This window comes from Ruditapes philippinarum, unplaced genomic scaffold, assembly GCF_026571515.1.
Source record: "Ruditapes philippinarum isolate M1 unplaced genomic scaffold, ASM2657151v2 ctg7742_1_1_1_1, whole genome shotgun sequence".
NCBI classification, from domain to species: Eukaryota; Metazoa; Mollusca; class Bivalvia; order Venerida; family Veneridae; genus Ruditapes; species Ruditapes philippinarum.
In genome coordinates this window covers 72457-91057 of record NW_026867075.1, presented here as the reverse complement: position 1 = coordinate 91057, position 18601 = coordinate 72457, and the positions used below count along the sequence as shown (strand labels likewise).

The 18601-nt window shown below is 33.3% G+C and overlaps 1 protein-coding gene across 1 annotated transcript in view; it reads right to left on the bottom strand.

Annotated features, from left to right (window-relative positions):
* LOC132734744 (uncharacterized) overlaps positions 1-18020 on the bottom strand; it is a gene marked incomplete at its 3' end in the record, with an annotated part of 29181 nt that extends 11161 nt beyond the window's left edge. The window contains 1 exon segment of the mRNA XM_060721589.1: positions 17924-18020.
* Positions 18021-18601: the final 581 nt, after the last annotated feature.

The window sequence follows — 18601 nt, the reverse complement described above, 5'->3', positions numbered from 1 at the left end:
ACGTGATCGCACACCCATATGACAACGTGTTCTAGTGTTGCCTTAGCATGCTTATAAACTTGTTCCCATGAGTTCGAAATGGGAGTGATTACTATTTTTGATACAAGTAATAGAAAGAGCATCGAAACACGAGGCTATCTGATTTGTACGAGGGGGCGTAGCCCCCGAGTATTAATCGGATTGCCTCGTGTTTTGATGTTCTTTCTCTTTTGTATCATAGTCAATCATAAAAACACATTCCCTGTTGTCGCAATATGAAACCCCGGAGAAAAGTAACCAATGAACGAGCATCTGAATATGATATTTCTGTCGCTATCCCATTCTCTGCCGTCGCAATATGTAAACCCCAGCAAAAATGAACCAATCAATGGGCATGCTCTGGAGTGCGGATAACTAATAGTCCTGCACTCCAGTTAACGCACTGTGCATGTATATGTATACGATTTAACTCTGACACATTTTCAACAGAAAGGTCCCCAAACTATGATACAACATTCAATATTCCAGTGTAACCTCTCCTGGACCCTGTATTAATCAGGAATTACTTTTTTTTATAAAAAAAGAGAAAGAATTACAAATTTTGAAAAGGTCTCTCGCTATCGGGAGAGAGCTATGCGCAAATTGCATGCCTATCTTTGTTAATTACTTGTAATTAGCAATACTTTCTGTCAATTCCGTTATTACTTGTCTTTTACGTGCCGATTTTATTGTATTCATTTTCTTAATAATCGGTGAGGACAGATGAGCTTTATTATTTGAAACTGAACATTAAATTTTTAAAATTATATTATAAATGGTTAAGCTACAATATATTTTTGCAAGTAGGTTATGCGTTCCGTTTAGTCATTTTATGTTCAGCGCCGAGAACTTTACCGCTGATTTTGTCGTACTCGCATTTCTTCATCGCCGTTGGGAAAGGTCTACGGAATGTATTTTTTATATTTGCACTTAAGTATCATTCTTCTCCATCAAAAAACTTTAAATTTTCAAAATCGAGTTACATAATTTATGATACAACTACAAATTATTTTGTAAAGAAAGTGTCCGTTTTGCAAAGGTATTTTTACGCTCTGCACCGATAAATTTGATACAGATATAGGCAGACATGATTTTTCAACAGTATTGAAGAAGTTTTCACAATATTAAACAGAAAATTTAGGTCAGATTATCGCACCGAATTTTCAACAGACTAGAGACATGACATCTTAACATACCTTCATACTAAAGTGTGATTTTTATTTGATAATGAATTGCCTGAAACTTAAACAAAAGTTTTCAGAAAACGACTTCACAGAGGATTACCCCCTGTTTACATTGAAAATTTCTCTGTTAGTCATACCGAAATAAGAAATTTAAATGTTATTCTCTTTATAATTAATTCAAATATTTATAATCTTTAAACTTCACGCCAGAAGTTAATAAAAAAAGCTGCTTATTTGTACAGCTGACGTTAACAAATTTTGTTTAAAAAACAAATCAAACAGGTGTGTCCGACCGAGGCCGAGCTGTTTATGTTTACTGAATTCAAATCACTTGGACTGAACTGCTATGAATTCGAAAACCATCAAAACTTTTATTCTTTCATGTGGAAAACCTATCAAGCTAGTTTAAAAATGTCGATGGTTTTCTGCAGGTGCAGCATTATGCCTGAAATAATGCACAAAGGCGCACCCGAGGTCCTCGCCCCTAGTAAAGATAATGTGTAGAGTGAAAGTTTGAAAGAAGTCATTACCCAGAACATGCAGAACCACAGTTAACTTAGAGCGTAGCTAGCCAAAATGAATTCAAGTTAATAGATTTCTACATTTTTTTTTTGCAAAAAAATTAGGGATAATATTGAACATACAGGAAAATATAGAACTTATTTCAGATATCATGATCAATTAGGTAACATGTTCTTGTTAACTGAAAAGTAGCTTCCGCAATGTAAACTTTCAAATTATATGTTATACTGGACATGACACAATGTATTCTTAATAATCAAAAGCAACAGAACATTGCTATACACCGCAAATAATCTGGGGTTTTTTTATCTAGCGCAAGTGATAATTCCATAAAATAGAAATATATTGCCAAAATTATCCCTGTTGAAAAGACTGCCAAAAATACAACTGCGTCGTATCATATTTTATTTTCAACTGCGTCGTATCATTTCGTAAAAATCATTATTTTCTTAGAAAATAAACATCTCTTTTTAATGAAATTTTAGTAAATGATGCAAAATTATATTTCAAAGTTTATGGTGAACTCTGAAACGAATATATAATTGATTTTAAGGAAAAAACGATAGATAAAGCAATATGAACTGCGTCGTATCCACACATTTTAATAAAAATTCTGCCCCGCTTCGAGTTGCAAGTTCGCTATAACTTTCGTTTTACAAAATAGTTGTGTAAGCAACATATACCGAACGAAGCGGAAAATAGTGTAGCGTGTTAATACATATATCTGGTTTTCAGTCATTTCCAACAAAAAGAGTTATAAACAAAAACATACATTTTTCGTTCCAAGATGGCGGCGTTTGTTTACATTTTGTAGGATACGACGCAGTTTTGATTCCCAGCCCTGTTCCCTGCAGGAAATTATTTGCTTATGCCCTTTAAAAATATTGAAATTTAAAATATTGTTTTGAAAAATGCATGGCTAGAAAGTTTTTTTACACCCAGACAGTGCAATACCCTAGTATGCAGACAGTTCACTACCTTAGCAATTTTGAACTTGTATTAGAAAAAAAAGTTTTTCATAAAGAAACAATATTTTTATATGACCATTAATTTATGTAGATCTAGTTATATATTTAGAACAAGATCAACAAGAAAAGATGATGTTGAATAAGCCTACATCATGTCTGTATTTTAAAATAACACATTACTGACAGACTGTATTTTTAAATCACAATAAGATACCTCCAAAAATTTATTTGAAACAGAAATCATGTTTTCTGTTTGTTTTTGATTTATGTGTGTGTTTGTGTGTGATTTAATCTCTAGATTTCTGTGCATGTATAGGAATTATTGGACCACTAAAAAAGTTGTCTAGGCCACCAAAATTTATCGGTCATTCAGTGGTCCAAGTGACAGCCTAGCTAAAATGGTTTGTCTTTGACACTGTCTAAGCCTATACTAGAGAATCTGAATACTGGTCCATTAAAATAAATCCCACATGATGATTTGCAAAGAACAAAAATAGCACAAACAGTGTCATACTTTAAGCACTAACCTGAATACATTGCCTCTCAGTCATTGAATTTAAGATTTTTGAATATACTCGTCCGAATTCCAGTTTTGAATTTATTCTACTATATATTTAACTCTTAAAATTTACACTGGTCATGGGCCACCGGGCCAGTGCTAAATTCGATGACTGTAATCTGTTATTGTATTAGGGGGCAGGACATGAAGTGGTTGAACACGCTTGAACAAGATATTTTTGTGGCCCCACTTTAGTGGCGGGCATTTAGATTTACCCTTGTCCGTCCGTTCTCTTTTGTGTCGGATGTAACTCAAAAAGTATTTGACCTAGAGTCATGAAACTTTACAGGAATGTTGATCAGCATGTGTAGTTGTGCACCTTGGTATTTTTGTCTGGATTTATATAGTATTTTTAGAGTTATTGCCCTTGACTTAGTAAAATTTTGCAATTTTCAACTTGTGTCGCATGTAACTCAAAATGGGTTTGACATAGAGTCATGAAACTTTGCAGGAATGTTGATCAGCATGTGAAGTTGTGCACTGGATATTTTCGTGTGGATTTATTTTATTTTTTTAGAGTTATTGACCTTGACTTGTTGCATGTAAATCAAAAAGGATTTGACATAGAGTCATTAAACCTTAAGGGAAGGTCGGTCAGCATATGTAGTTGTGCACCTTGGGTTCCGCTTGTGGATTTATCCCGTATTTGTAGAGTTATTTCCCTTGACTTCGTAAAAACCGTTTCATTATGTTATGTTATTTGTTCCTTCAGTGCTTGAGTTAGAATCAACCAACTTTACAGAAATAATGATCAACATCACTAAATTACAGGAATAACAATGATAATAAATAATAATAAAAAAAATGCACAGTATATTTTCATTAGTTTGCTTTTTTTGGTGAATTTCAAAACTTACCTATGTGAATAAATGAGCATAAAAACCGCCCTGGATTTTCACTTATCAAATTTCAAAATATCAGGCTGTCAACCAATTCCTATATTCCTATAAAACTCCTATATTTTGGGTCCGAATCCTATATTTTAAAAAACCTCCTATTTTTCCTATATTCTCCTATATTTTGAATATTTTTCCTATATTTTTAAAAAAATATATTGCCGAGAAATTCAAAGAGATTTAAATTTTGGTACAGCTTTTGGCCTTTTGTATTTTATAGGTAAGAGAATGTCTATGCCTGCATCAGCATCACATTACTATGCTTAAGGCTGCTGTGCTCCTCATAGCCATCTACATGGTCACCATGAAAAGCAGTGCATCAGTATGTCAACTTTATTTCAGGTGACCATTCAGATGATGGTCATGCATTGCTGTAACTTTTTTGTAAAGTCAAATATCTCAATTATTGCTTGAGATATTCAATTGAAACTTACAATACTTATTTATAGTAACCAGGTACATCAGATTGACAAGTTGGATAACTCTGTCTACAATATTGACAGAATTTTGCCCCTTTTTAACTTAAAAATTTTGGTTGAAGTTTTTTTGTAAAGTCAAATATCTCAATTATTGCTTGAGATATTCAATTGAAATTTACAATACTTTTTTATAGTAACAATGTACATCAGTTTGCAAAATTGCATAACTCTGCCTGCAATATTTGCAGAATTATTTGCCCCTTTGAAACTTTAAAATTTTGGTTAAAGGTTAAAGGTCTTCAAAGATATTTACTTGAAACTTTGCATATTTCTGCCTGCAATATTTGCAGAATTATTTGCCCCTTTGAAACTTAGAAATTTTGGTTAAAGGTCTTCAAAGATATTTACTTGAAACTTTTCACATGTACTTAGTGTCATAATTGGAGGGTCATCATAGTATGTCACTGACCAAGTTCCATAACTCTATCTTGCATTTAGGCTGATTCATATCCCCTTTTCTACTTAGTCTCTTGGTTAATGTTTACATGCAAGTTTTACATATCTCAATAACTATTAAAGATATTTATTTAAAACTTCACATATGCATTTAGGTTCATAATTGTAGGTCACTGAAAAAGATCCATAATTCTATCTTGCATTTGGGCTGATTTTTCTCCCCATTTTCAACTTAGAAATTCATGGTAAAGTTTTGCTTGTAAGCTGTTATCTCCATAACTACTGAGGGGTGTGTGCCTTTTTTGGGACAATTTATGCATTCATACAGACTTCCCGAAATACGTCGGTCCGACGTACATGTCCGATAAATTTTGATCAGGTCCGACGAGTTTTTATTCCGGATCGGTCCGACTGTCCGGCTTTTATCCAAGCCGCATGTATACAAAATGGCGTCGCTAAAGGTGCCAAACCTTGGAAAAATCAAAAATCTACGTCAGAGGAACGCGCAGAACAGTAGTAAAAGGATAAAAAGAAGGACCTGAGACAAAATTTAATGAAAATTAGAAGCAAGACAGTGAATCGTTGGTGTATGATAGGGAGGAGATGAAAATGCGCTGTAAGGAATGTGCCGATTTTTACGGCGAAAAAATTAAAAACAAAAAGTGTCTTAGAAATACAAACACACGCAATCCTTTGATTTTGATCAATTTTATTTGGTCCGACAGATTTCGTTTCGGTCCGACAGATTTTCATGGTTTGTCAGACCGAATGTCTGACAGTTTTTTTCAACTTTCGGGAAGTCTGTCATAATAATAAAGCAGTGATTTACTTGATAAAACATCTTTATAACAAGCCTTTGTACCTTTTCTGTCAATTTTATGTATTCATAGGTAATTAGTATTATAATACTCAATAAAACACCCTTGTGACAACCTTCCGAATAGTCGAGCCAATACTGTCCTCCGACATTTCTTGTTGTTGAAACAGTAAGTAAGAATGTGTAAAGGTAAGAATAATTTACATTTATAAAAGCATTGGTAAGTTCAACAATTTAAGTTGAAAACTCCTATTTTTTTGCCTCAAAATGGTCCAAAAACTCCTATATTTCCTGCTTAAATATTCCTATATTCCTCCTTTATTTTGGATATGACCTGGTTGACAGCCTGAAATATGTACATGACCAGTTTATAACTTCAATAGCTTTGTTTAACCAAAAGCTACAAATCTGAGGCCCAGAACAGAGTGTGTCATAAACACGTCCTTCATGAATGGCCATTTAAAAAGAAATCAAATAACATTCAAACCCACTTACCTGAAAAAATATGTGAGAGTTTTGTAAATATTTAAGACACAGAAACCATTTTGTCAAGTTTGCAATGATTTTACTTGCTTGAACCAAGTGTGCATCCACTTCACGTCCTGCCAAGTGATTTGTATTTATTTCGTTTTCAAATATCTTGGTATATTTCCATATGTAGAGAAATGTATTTGTTTGATTTCAGATAAGAATTGGTACCACAAGGCCACAAAGGGAGGAGTTCAACTAATTTGTGGATGATGTTCAAAGCTGAGGAGAGTGAGATCTTAAATCTATAAAACGGGTCAAAAACGTTTGATAAAGAAACTAGTCATAAATTCTTCAGGTAATTGAAAGAGGGCAAGTTGTACAAAATGCCATGGAGCTAAATAAACATGGAGAAGAAACTGTGATGTCACACAGTTAAATTCAGTATTGGCAGAATTGTGTTCTTATAAGTTATCATATGTTGCGGGATTTTCAGAGATTTGATGCATCCTGGGTAAAAATAGCCAAAACACCGTCATATTGGATTCCCGGAGGAAGATGAAACATTTTTTTTGCTTAAATAGAAAGCAATAGTTATTTATTGTAAAAGGTACTATACACACTTTCTATACAAATATTTCTCTGATGAAAATCTATGTCGGGGTATGTAAACAATAATTCATGGATATCGTCCAAGTTTAACGAGAGTGCGAAAATTGGAGACTATCGAGAAAACCCAATTATCACCAAAGCCTGCAAAGGATTGTGGGTCTAAATCTGACTATTATCTATTTTTAGAGCTTCCTATCTGTTGTATATAGGCAAGTTGACTGATGACATCACAAGCATCTGCTACCAGAATTTAGCAGATTTGCCGGTTGGCAAGAAGAACCAATATTTATATGCATTATATAGCACTAGAATTTTTAAATTCTAATAACTTTTTTATTTGTGGATCGATTTTTTAGATTCTTATATCATTTGAAAGTTTTTTACATTCATATTTTTGAAATGTAAGCGGATTTTCATTTTTTGCTTTAAAAAAAGAATGCTCAGCTATTTTTTAACTGTTATTTCAATATTTTTCTAGCACCAAGTTTAACTCTTTACCAAGAAAAAATGAAAGCGTTTTGTAAATTTATTTTTTAATTTTTAAAATATGAGTAAAATGACCTTTCTAATGATATAAAATACTAAGCTGTTTCATAAAAAATAAGTTTGTTATTGTAAATATAAAATTACTTTATTTTGCATTTTATTAGCCACCATATTTTTTGCCAACCACCAGAAAGTTACCTGTATATCTTATCAGCAATTTGTTACTATTAATAGATTTCATAACAATAACATGCAACTTGCCTATATATATATATCTGCAGGGGTTTTTTTTGCTATATAACTGTAGCCGTTTAACGGCTACTTCCCCAGCTGAAAAAAAATATCCCTTGAGCTAAAAAATTCCCCTTGGTCTGAATAAAATCAACTATTATGGCTTGCTTGTTTAAAAAATCACATTTTTGTTCAAAAAGTTCAAATTTTTATAGCCCTACAGTGTTTGATATTACCGATTAAAAAGTAAAAAGTCCAATGGCAATGCCGACGATCGGCAACCCTCTCCATTACGCTGATCATATCCCTAAAAATTCTGTCTTTGTGAAAATTCTCCTCAAAATATGCAGACATTTGTAAAAATATGTTATATTATTTATTCTTACAGATTTCAATCATAGTCTGGAGGAACATGAAGTTATATTAATACCAAAAATCGGCAAAATATTCTATTATCACATATTTTCGCGACCTACTTCCTGTTTGATTTTCGGCTTGAATTTGGAGAGTAATGTATTAGTTTAAGTAAATAAATTACAAAACATAAAACAGTCAATTGATTTTTGTGCATCATGTGTCAAAATGTCCTTTGGGAATCATCATCTAATTAATTTAGCACTTAATGCAGTTTTTACATAGAAAAATCAAAGCAACCATTCTGAAATAAATAGGGGAGGTGTGTGAGGTGGTTACAACAATGTTGAAGCTTGGCAACATCACAAATGATATTGACTAAAGTGATTCCAACTAAAAACAAGAAACATGGCAATGCCATGAAACCAGGTTTTCAATTATCACCATTGTAGATAAATATGTTGTATTTGAAATACAAATACAAGCAACAAACAATGTAACTATGTGCAATGTAAAACATGAATAATGTAGGAGGAATTGCCACTGAAGAAGTGTTCACTATAATATTATGTATAAGGAAAAAAACAAAGGGCCATAATTAGGTCAAAAACTATCCAATCACAAAACCCCGACAATATGTGCCAGGGTGCTTGATGACAAAGCTTCTGTGAAAGTTTGAACAAAATCCGTTGAGAAATGTAGGACGAGTTCAGCACAGAAGAATTTGTTCACTATAATTATATTGATAATTCTGTATAATGAAAAACAAGTTACAAAGTAGACATGAAATAAATATATCATATCTTTTTTAAATTACCTCCAAAGATGATATGACCTTTGACTGCCAAATCAAGTTAAAATCATGTAAACAGGATTTTCAATGTTAATGTCACTGTGACCTTGACCTTGGAGCCAGCCATGCGGAACATGCGTTCTGCACGTCATCTTGATGTGGTAAACATTTGTCTGAAGTTTCATCAAAATTCTTCAAAGGGTTGAAGAGTTACAGAGCGGACAGGATTTTCAATGTTAATGTCACTGTGACCTTGGAGCCAGCCATGTGGAACATGCGTTCTGCACGTCATCTTGATGTGGTAAACATTTGTCTGAAGTTTCATCAAAATTCTTCAAAGGGTTGAAGAGTTACAGAGCGGACACGACTGCCAAATCAAGTTAAAATCATGTAAACAGGATTTTCAATGTTAATGTCACTGTGACCTTGACCTTGGAGCCAGCCATGCGGAACATGCGTTCTGCACGTCATCTTGATGTGGTAAACATTTGTCTGAAGTTTCATCAAAATTCTTCAAAGGGTTGAAGAGTTACAGAGCGGACAGGATTTTCAATGTTAATGTCACTGTGACCTTGACCTTGGAGCCAGCCATGCGGAACATGCGTTCTGCACGTCATCTTGATGTGGTAAACATTTGTCTGAAGTTTCATCAAAATTCTTCAAAGGGTTGAAGAGTTACAGAGCGGACACGACTGCCAAATCAAGTTAAAATCATGTAAACAGGATTTTCAATGTTAATGTCACTGTGACCTTGACCTTGGAGCCAGCCATGCGGAACATGCGTTCTGCACGTCATCTTGATGTGGTAAACATTTGTCTGAAGTTTCATCAAAATTCTTCAAAGGGTTGAAGAGTTACAGAGCGGACAGGATTTTCAATGTTAATGTCACTGTGACCTTGACCTTGGAGCCAGCCATGCGACACATGCGTTCTGCACGTCATCTTGATGTGGTAAACATTTGTCTGAAGTTTCATCAAAATTCTTCAAAGGGTTGAAGAGTTACAGAGCGGACACAATTTCGTTTGACGCCCGCCCGCCCATCCGCCCAGCCGCCCATCCGCCCAGCCGCCCATCCGCCCGCCATACCCCAATCTAATAACCAGGATTTTCAAAATTGAAAACCTGGTTAAAAAGTGGTTTTGTATGTTTAAGGAATTCAAGGCCAAAGATCTGAACTTGTTTCATTGTTTATGACTCACCTGACTTTTAGGGCATGTGTTTATTGTTAATTTTAAAGTTATTAACTCATTTTTTAATGTAATAGATTTTCCCCAAAATGTCATTTTATCGCGCATTTTTTCCCCAACTGAAAAGCCAGGCTGTTTCCCCAAAATTGAAAAAAAGGCCCTGATCTGTGAAAATGCAAAGAAGTCGTTGGATTACCAAAGATCAACATTTCATTTGATTACCAGAGATCATCAATTCAGTGGATTACTGCGATTCTCAGTATGAAAGATTTGATGACAAGAAAATTATTAAACCGGCAAAAATTGGATCTTACAGCTAGGATTTACTCATTTCAGAAGACAGCAATAGAAAATGTAGGAGTTGCATGTAATACTGGAGGTTTCTTTCGTCATGTTTTGTACTGTTTAAGTGACGTTTCTTAGACTGTTTAAGTGATGTCCCTCATTCAATGAGTTAAGAAAATGATGAAAGCAAATTAAAATCTAGGAGTGACCTAGTCAAGTATTATATTGGTTTAACTTTTAGTGCTAAATTCAAAGAGGTGTCACATGTAACACTGTTTTAAAAAAGGAATCTTAAGTCAAGTGTTATTTCCAAAGCTCATTGCAAATCAGTAACTACAATGATATATCTAAAGAAGTGTGTCTAAACAATACAAAAACAATTAAACTGTAAGGAAAATACTTTGTTTCATATGCAAACATGCTTTTAACTAAATTTAATAGTTTGCTTCCGATTGATGTTGAACTGCTTGTCATTTAACTGGATTTAAAAGTGCACATTTTAGTTCACATCAGTACAATGTGCTTATGTGAAGTAATGTGATTGCCCTGTGTCCAATGGCATCTTGTATTGTCAGCAATTTCTGTGTAATGATATCTTCTACAAAACTGATTATTTGATTTTAATCGTAATGATCCTTTGGGGCCCTAGTAACAGTAATTTCAGCTGTGGTCCAGTCATACCCAGTTGCTAGAAATTTCAGTACAATGCAATCCTAGGCTATTCCAGCCATTCCTTAGATCATGGAAATACCAGGAACGTCTGGGATATCCAAGTTCTTTGAAATGCCAAGGAATTACTAGAAAAAATGTTCCAAATACCGTGGGCAGGTCATTCTCAGTCATTCCTAAGATTGTAAAAATACCAGGAGTTACTGGTATTATCATAGGTCTTTGAAATGCCTTGAAATGCCTGGGATTGACTAGAAAATGTTCCAAATACCGTGGGCAGGTCATTCTCAGTAATTAGGATTTTCCAGTACAAGTCGATCTAAGGCATTCCTGGTTTCAAATTTTTTTTCTAGTTATTACCAGTAGTTTTCAGTCGTTCCAATTACCGCCAGCCAGTAACTGGAAATTCCTCAGATTTCCTTGCATTTCCTAGGAATTATCCCTGTAAATATTCCTGGGATTTCCCACTAAAATTCTAGTAAAATCCTGGTAAATTACCAGTAATTTCTGCAAGGGTCCACTCCTCCATTTGATATGTTCTATAATAAGTTATTTCCGCGCACATGCAGTACATGTAACTGCGTGACACACAGAAAATCCCTTCCCTAGTTTGTGGTTATTTATGTAAATACTTTTTTATTTATGAACCAAATTAAACGATATATTGAATATAAAATCATTTTTTATTATAAAACACTGTATCAAGAAAAGTTAATAAAAAAATAATCAATTTATAAAATATAAGTCATATTTGGTATCTTCTGTCCGCTACGGATATGACTTTTATAGAACGTTATTCGAATATAACTTATAACTTTTTAATTTATGGACCAAATTTAACGATATTTTGCATGTAAAATCATTTTATTATTATAAAACTTTGTATCAAGAAAATATAATAAAAAAAATAATTACTTTGTAAAATATAAGTCATATTTATAAAGTCATATCTGAGAATATGAGTCATCTCCGGTATTAAGACATACTGCATATTACCTGGCAATCCGCCACATTTGGAAATGGTTGATTCAGTACATGGGTTAACGTGAAGGACAGAGGATACCGAATATGACTTATAGTTCATAAAGTTTTTTCTTCATATGATATTTTATAATAATAAAATGAAATTACATGCCAAAAATGGTTAAATTTGATACTGTAATAAAAATATTACATGTTATATTTGTTGCATGTTCTAATTTAAATAAAAGTCATAACCATAGCAGAAAGTAGATACCGAATATGACTTTTTACAGTACTGGACACGCGAAACCCGCACCATTCGCGCATTTGCGGCAAACCCTCATGCTTTATAACGCGATGACAACTTGCAACTTGAGACATTTCCCGCGAATTCAACTCGCGACGATTTTGCCGTGAACATTTGCCATGATTCGCCAGGAATAATACATGTTACTTTGAATAAAAAATGTATTTTGCACTCTATGAACTTGAAACCATTCGTATATTTTAGATGATATACATGTCAGGGGTTTATTTAAGCGGACGCCCGCTTGCCCGCGTCGGGTAGAAATCGCTGCGGGCAAGTGAAATTTGAAAGCAAATTGCCCAGCGGGCAAGTGAATTTTCGTTATGCCTTCTATTAGCTTTGATATCCTTTGCCGATAATACTTTTCTTTCCGTTCATATTACAGTCAAACAAGACTAGTGTATTTTAACTGTTTCTGATTGTAGTTGGACTCCCTATCAACCAATCAAATTACGTAAAAAAAACTTTTTCCATTTTGCTTTCCTTTCAAAATGGTGGGCGGCCGCCAAAAGTTTTCCATTTTTAAAAGAAAAAAGTCTGCCGCGATTAAAGAAAAAGCCACGGCAAAGAAATTATCTGATTTTCTGAATAAAAAGCATAAAATCACAAAAATTCAAGATGAGTTATGTCAATAAAAGACTGACACAACTGCAAGGTTCAAGAAAGAACAGAAAAATCGGGCGTAAAAATCTACTCCTTTGAATCCTGTACGCTATTGTTTTCTTCATACGGTCAGAATTTAACTAACTGGCGTCAACTCATTTTGCAATAGGCCTATAGAATTTTTTTTAAAATTCGTCACCAGTAATCATTTTTACACAAATCTTGACGAAAAATCATAATAGTCTTGAACTGTTGTTAATTTATTTTCCTTTCTCCCCTACAGCAATGTTTAAAAATATTCTAGATCTATTAATAAACAGAATAAAATAATCCATAAAATGTTTAAAATCCTTTTTGGTAAATCACAGCATATTGTGTAACTATAAGTTATCTGAGGTCATTCTAGGTCATGCCTAATTTACGACCAAAACAGAAAAAATCTCCTTAGGTGAAACATACAGCAAATGACGTATATTTCGTCTGACAGTTCTTTGAACCAGTCAGTGCTCTGAACTGTATGATTACTGCATGCGGTGAGTCCCTTTGATGTGACAGATGTTAAAACTTCAAATAAATTTCAATACAAGCAGGGAGGATAGGAATCAGACAGATCAATTTAAATTGAGTATAACACATCCCTTCATGGACTTGGAGCAGCTTGTTGTTTTTAAAAATGAAATAAATTTGAAAGGTACATAACTAGTTTGGTAATGCAAACAAAGCAAACATATTTTTGATATTTTACATTGTTTGAAATCAACAATAAACATTTAAATCCTATCACAATTTTCAACAATCGATGTACTGTTTCCTTTTTAAAGTTGTAATAAGGTGATAGCATCTGAATGTTAATATATTTTAAAGGCACCTGGAATAGGGCCTAATTATTACCTGTAATTTTTATAAGCCTCAACAGACCATGACTATTGTTAATCTTCACTTTCATTTTACTATTTTGATGTGAGGAATCCCGACATTTAGGAGTTTTTCTAAATTAAATCTCAGGGATTTCTATTGGATCCCTGGCAAAGTTGTGTCGACCCCTAGACTATTGTGAATTAGCAAAAAAACATATACAGTAGGGAATTTAATAGGACTATTTTACTATCTGAGGCATAAGTTGAAAGGATCTGCAACAAATCTTATTTTTACCATAATTTTTGCTTTGATTATTAAAAATCTTCACATTAAGATCCGGCAACCTGTTTTTCCTGGGGGCAAGTAGATTTTAAAAGTTACTTGCCCTTCGGGCAAGTGAAAGTCAAAACCTTAAGTAAACCCCTGCATGTATGAAAATTAATAAGTAGATCTACATGAAGTTGTATCAAGAAAATCTTGTAATATTTTGTAATTAAATTATTTTATTGTCTACCAATCAACTTGCATTTTGCTACCCATCACCTACTCATCTTGTGCACCTGGCATTTTTTACTCGTGAAATTGAAAGTAAAGAAAGTCTCAATTTAAGTGATAAAACATTTACAATTTTCAACAATTATAATTAGCGTACCGTAAAATTCCTATTAAACGCCCCGGGGGCTAAACATTTTCCAAAAGGGGGGCTATTATTACACCACAGTTTTTCCTTAATCCAAAAATCACTGTAAAAATCACTGTAAATACATTTAGCAAGTGTTGGTACATTAATAACATTAAAAAGTGTTGAGGTTTGAAAGTTAATATTATACATATTTGTGTTTACTATAAATTCAAATGGATTCTGAATGATTTGAATAAAATGATGGCTTTAATTATGAGTTCAGCACTGATGAGAAGATTGTTTTCCTTATCAAAAAGCCTGAGGGGCCTTTATTAGGGGAGGGGCGTTTATTAGGAATTTTACGGTATTAGACGTAATATTGTTCTAAAAATAGAATATGTGCGAAAGTTAACAACGGATTTTAATTACATTTGTATTATTATCAAAGTAACAATTGGACAATTTGTTATCGTGCGTTCTTTGATGTAGTTCCAATTACATTTTGTAATTTTAATCTTGTTTTGTGTTAACTAATTTTCATCCAGCACCTGATTGCTTTGTTTTCGAATACAAAATGTATACCTTGTACACTGTACATGTTCAATTGCTAAATATTAATAAATATACATGACATTTACAAGATTTTTTTCCAAGTTTTTACTATATGTATATAGTGAAAATTAAAGACCCCCAGGCAGGACCAAGTTGTACTTTCTAATACAAATATTGCTGTAGATTGGCCGTTAATTACTGCGATACATCGCGGCGATTTTTCGTGAACCGTCATGAAATTTGTCGAACTTGCAAGCGGCAATGTTGTACCGCATAATGTCCCGTCACGACATAGACTACACTCACGGCATAACGCGACTTTTGCGGGTTTCGCGTGTCCAGTACTGTAAGTTACATATATTGCACGCTTTGTATAAAAGTCATATCCGTGGCGGATTGAAGATACCAAATTTATATGATTTGTTGTTTTCAAACTTGTTTCCTTAATTTTTTTATTTATTTTTTGGTATTTTTTTTTGTCACATAATTTCAAAAGTTAAAATAATAATACATGCAAAAAATCATTAAATTATGCCCGTAAATGAAAAAGTAACAAGTTATATACGTTGCATGTTCTAAATGTCATATCCTTGGCGGAACTTATATACGTTGCATATTCTAAAGAAAGGATTGAAGATACCAAATATGACTTATATTTTATAAAGTTTCTGATTGTTTTTCTTGATACCACTTTATTTAAAATATAATCCGTCACTGTCATATCCGGTATTAAAAGTCATATCTGCGGATGTGAGACATAGCCGGTATTATGTCATACCTGGTTAAATATTGTTTTTTTTTGTTCTTTTTCTAATATCGTTCTTTTTATCACAAAATAAACGGTCCAGGCCCCTTTACAATTTTGACAAAAAATGCCCTGCTGGCCTAATATTCAAGTTGTTATTATATGTGACATACCTACATCAGTGATTATTTCTGGAAATATCCTTCATATATAAAATATCATAATCTGATGTCAACTCTAGATATTGATACAATTAAGAAATTAGCAACTTTTCTATATATAGCGCTTAGAGAACGTGATCAAATTTTGTCTATGTTTACGCCAGACTGTGTATTTACATACATTCGGAACTTTGCCTGTTTCGGACTAAATGATGTATTTCTCTCCCTTTCTCTGTTCTACGCCATTTGTTCATATTAAATCACGTATTTGATTATACTCTTGTGTGTTGATCTATATCCATTTTACTGGCGTGGTGGCAGCGAATTTACGTCCCACTCTTGATAAAGACCTGTGTACATCATCTCGTAATAGAATTATTACCGTGAACGCAAGTGTATTAAACAAAAACATTGACAATGGCAAATTCTACCCGCGCGCCAAAACAATGGTGCCTTACCAAACATGAAACTGTAAACTCATTTGAAAACTGTAGACAAAACTTAATCTACAGCCTTTCTTTAGACAAGAACTTTGCTCCCTTTCTCGTGGCTGGGCTTAAATGGCAGAAAAAGACCAAAACTGCACCTCACAGAGGCTTTGTGAATGACGGTGAGGATGTAGCCGAAGCTGACAGGAAAACCCGTGAGTAAAAGGTCAACATTCTTGAGTTGATGTTAGGACAGATAGCAAATTTTTGTCCAGTAATATCCAGAAACACTATTGTTAAAAACTCTACCTCCGTTGGTGATATTTGGCAAACAATCCGCCTCCACTATGGTTTCCAAATTACTGGTGGCCATTTTATTGACTTTGATTCTATCCGATATGATCCTACAGAGAGACCCGAAGATTTGTTCCAACGACTCACCACATTTATCGCATTTATAATTAGTAATTATACTTTTCTTTGATAAATATACCGCTTAAAGAACATGATTATTCATATATCTATGTTTAGATAATTAGTACTAATTCTATTTCTATGATAATTGTTGACATTTTGTTCAATATATTTCTATTATGTCTTTACCATGTCTGATATGTAGCATCCACAGATGTATATTTTGTATTATAAATCTTTATATGTGTATGGGCCGGTGGTCTGTAACTCAATAAAGTTTGATTTGATTTGATATGTGTTTATTAAGAGGGGTATATTTCCCCTTTATTTTCTCATTATTATTTGCTTATATTTTTCAATAAAATGTATAAACAAAGGGGAGATAATTTGCCATTTTCTACTTTCGTTTTCGGTACACACACAGGTGCTAGTTGCATTGATTTGACCTAAAATGTGTTTGACCTTGTTATTTATACAATAAAATATCAATATATTAAAAAAAAAAAAAAAAAAAAAATTTTCACTGTTAAATTATTATTGACAAGGTATGCAACATTCAGGTACGAAAATTATGGGTACGCCGGTTATCGGTGTTAAAATTTTTCACCGGGCGGTAATATCGTCGGATTTTTGCATGGAATCAATGCACAATATATTTTTCTATTACAATTTACTATTTACAGATCCCCAATTAACCGCTAGTTAATGTTATAAAGCCCGAAAGTAAGAAATCACCCAGGTCCGAAAGATGAGACCGTCATGACATGTACATTGTAAGCTGGTATTTACGGGCGGGTATTTACGCTTGAAATACATCAACAAAGAGATCAAACGGGTCGAACACACATGCAAACAACTGGATTTTACATACTTTTAAATGGTTTTATCCTCCACGAGTCGAACTTAGTCCTATGAGCCTGTATTTAAAGAAATATCCTACATGTAGACGATATTTTTAGAAGGTAATTCCCACCGGAAGTATTCTCCGGCTTCCGTTTCACATACATTGACAAAGAGCGGAACAGGGAACCAAGCACGTGTGGGTACACACACATTTTAATAATCAATTAATCATACCCCATACAATAGGACTAGCTGTTGCAATTATTAATCAATATTATAAATTCATTTAAGGAAGAGCTTAATAAAAGTCTAATTAATGTGTGTTGATATTTAAGATTATTAGCCTCACGCGGAAATTCCCCAAAATCCAACTTTCGTTTTCAATTGATAAAACATTGGTAATTTACCTAAGCTAGTTAATTGTTTTTGACTTGTTATGTTAAAATTTCATTTAAGTAAAAAATAATTTACTTATTAGTCACAAACGTTTCAAGATACTTACCGCAATTTCTTCAAATTTTGAGAAAATATTATCCGGGGCTATTTTCCGCCATATTGATTTACTCCAATTTTACAGCGCATGCGTATTGTAAACGAACACTACTAAATTGTCGAAAGATTTCACAACACTAAATATTTCCCTACATTTTCTTTAGAAAAAAGGGTTAAGAGACTCTTTGCGAATGATTATTTGAGGCAATATTGTGCCTTTTCTTTATTATGAGAAAATAATAGCAGGTATATATCATTTTTTTCATTTTTTTTATCATCAAAATATCATACTTCTGACCGAGACATCGTATATTTCTGGACAAAATATTAATGGCGGGATAACCAAATTGCAGGTAATAGCTTACAAAATATCTTACTGCTGGACATTGCAAAATTTTTTCAATTGTTTAAGTACTCCATCGAATTTTTGAAACAATTTATCGTTAATCTAGCACAACACAAAGTCAATTCACAAAAATTACATACTTCGAAGAAATAGTGTTTACAAAAGATCGTGTCTACCTCAACATGACTCGTACTTGTCACAAAAACATGTGCTAAAACAACAATGTATTTGTTTTATGACCCTACGAGCTTGTGTATACATTATGGTTAGTCATAAATTCAAGTTCCATACAAAATTGTGTGTTTGTATTGTAAATTTTAGGGAATATTTATGTTGAAAAAA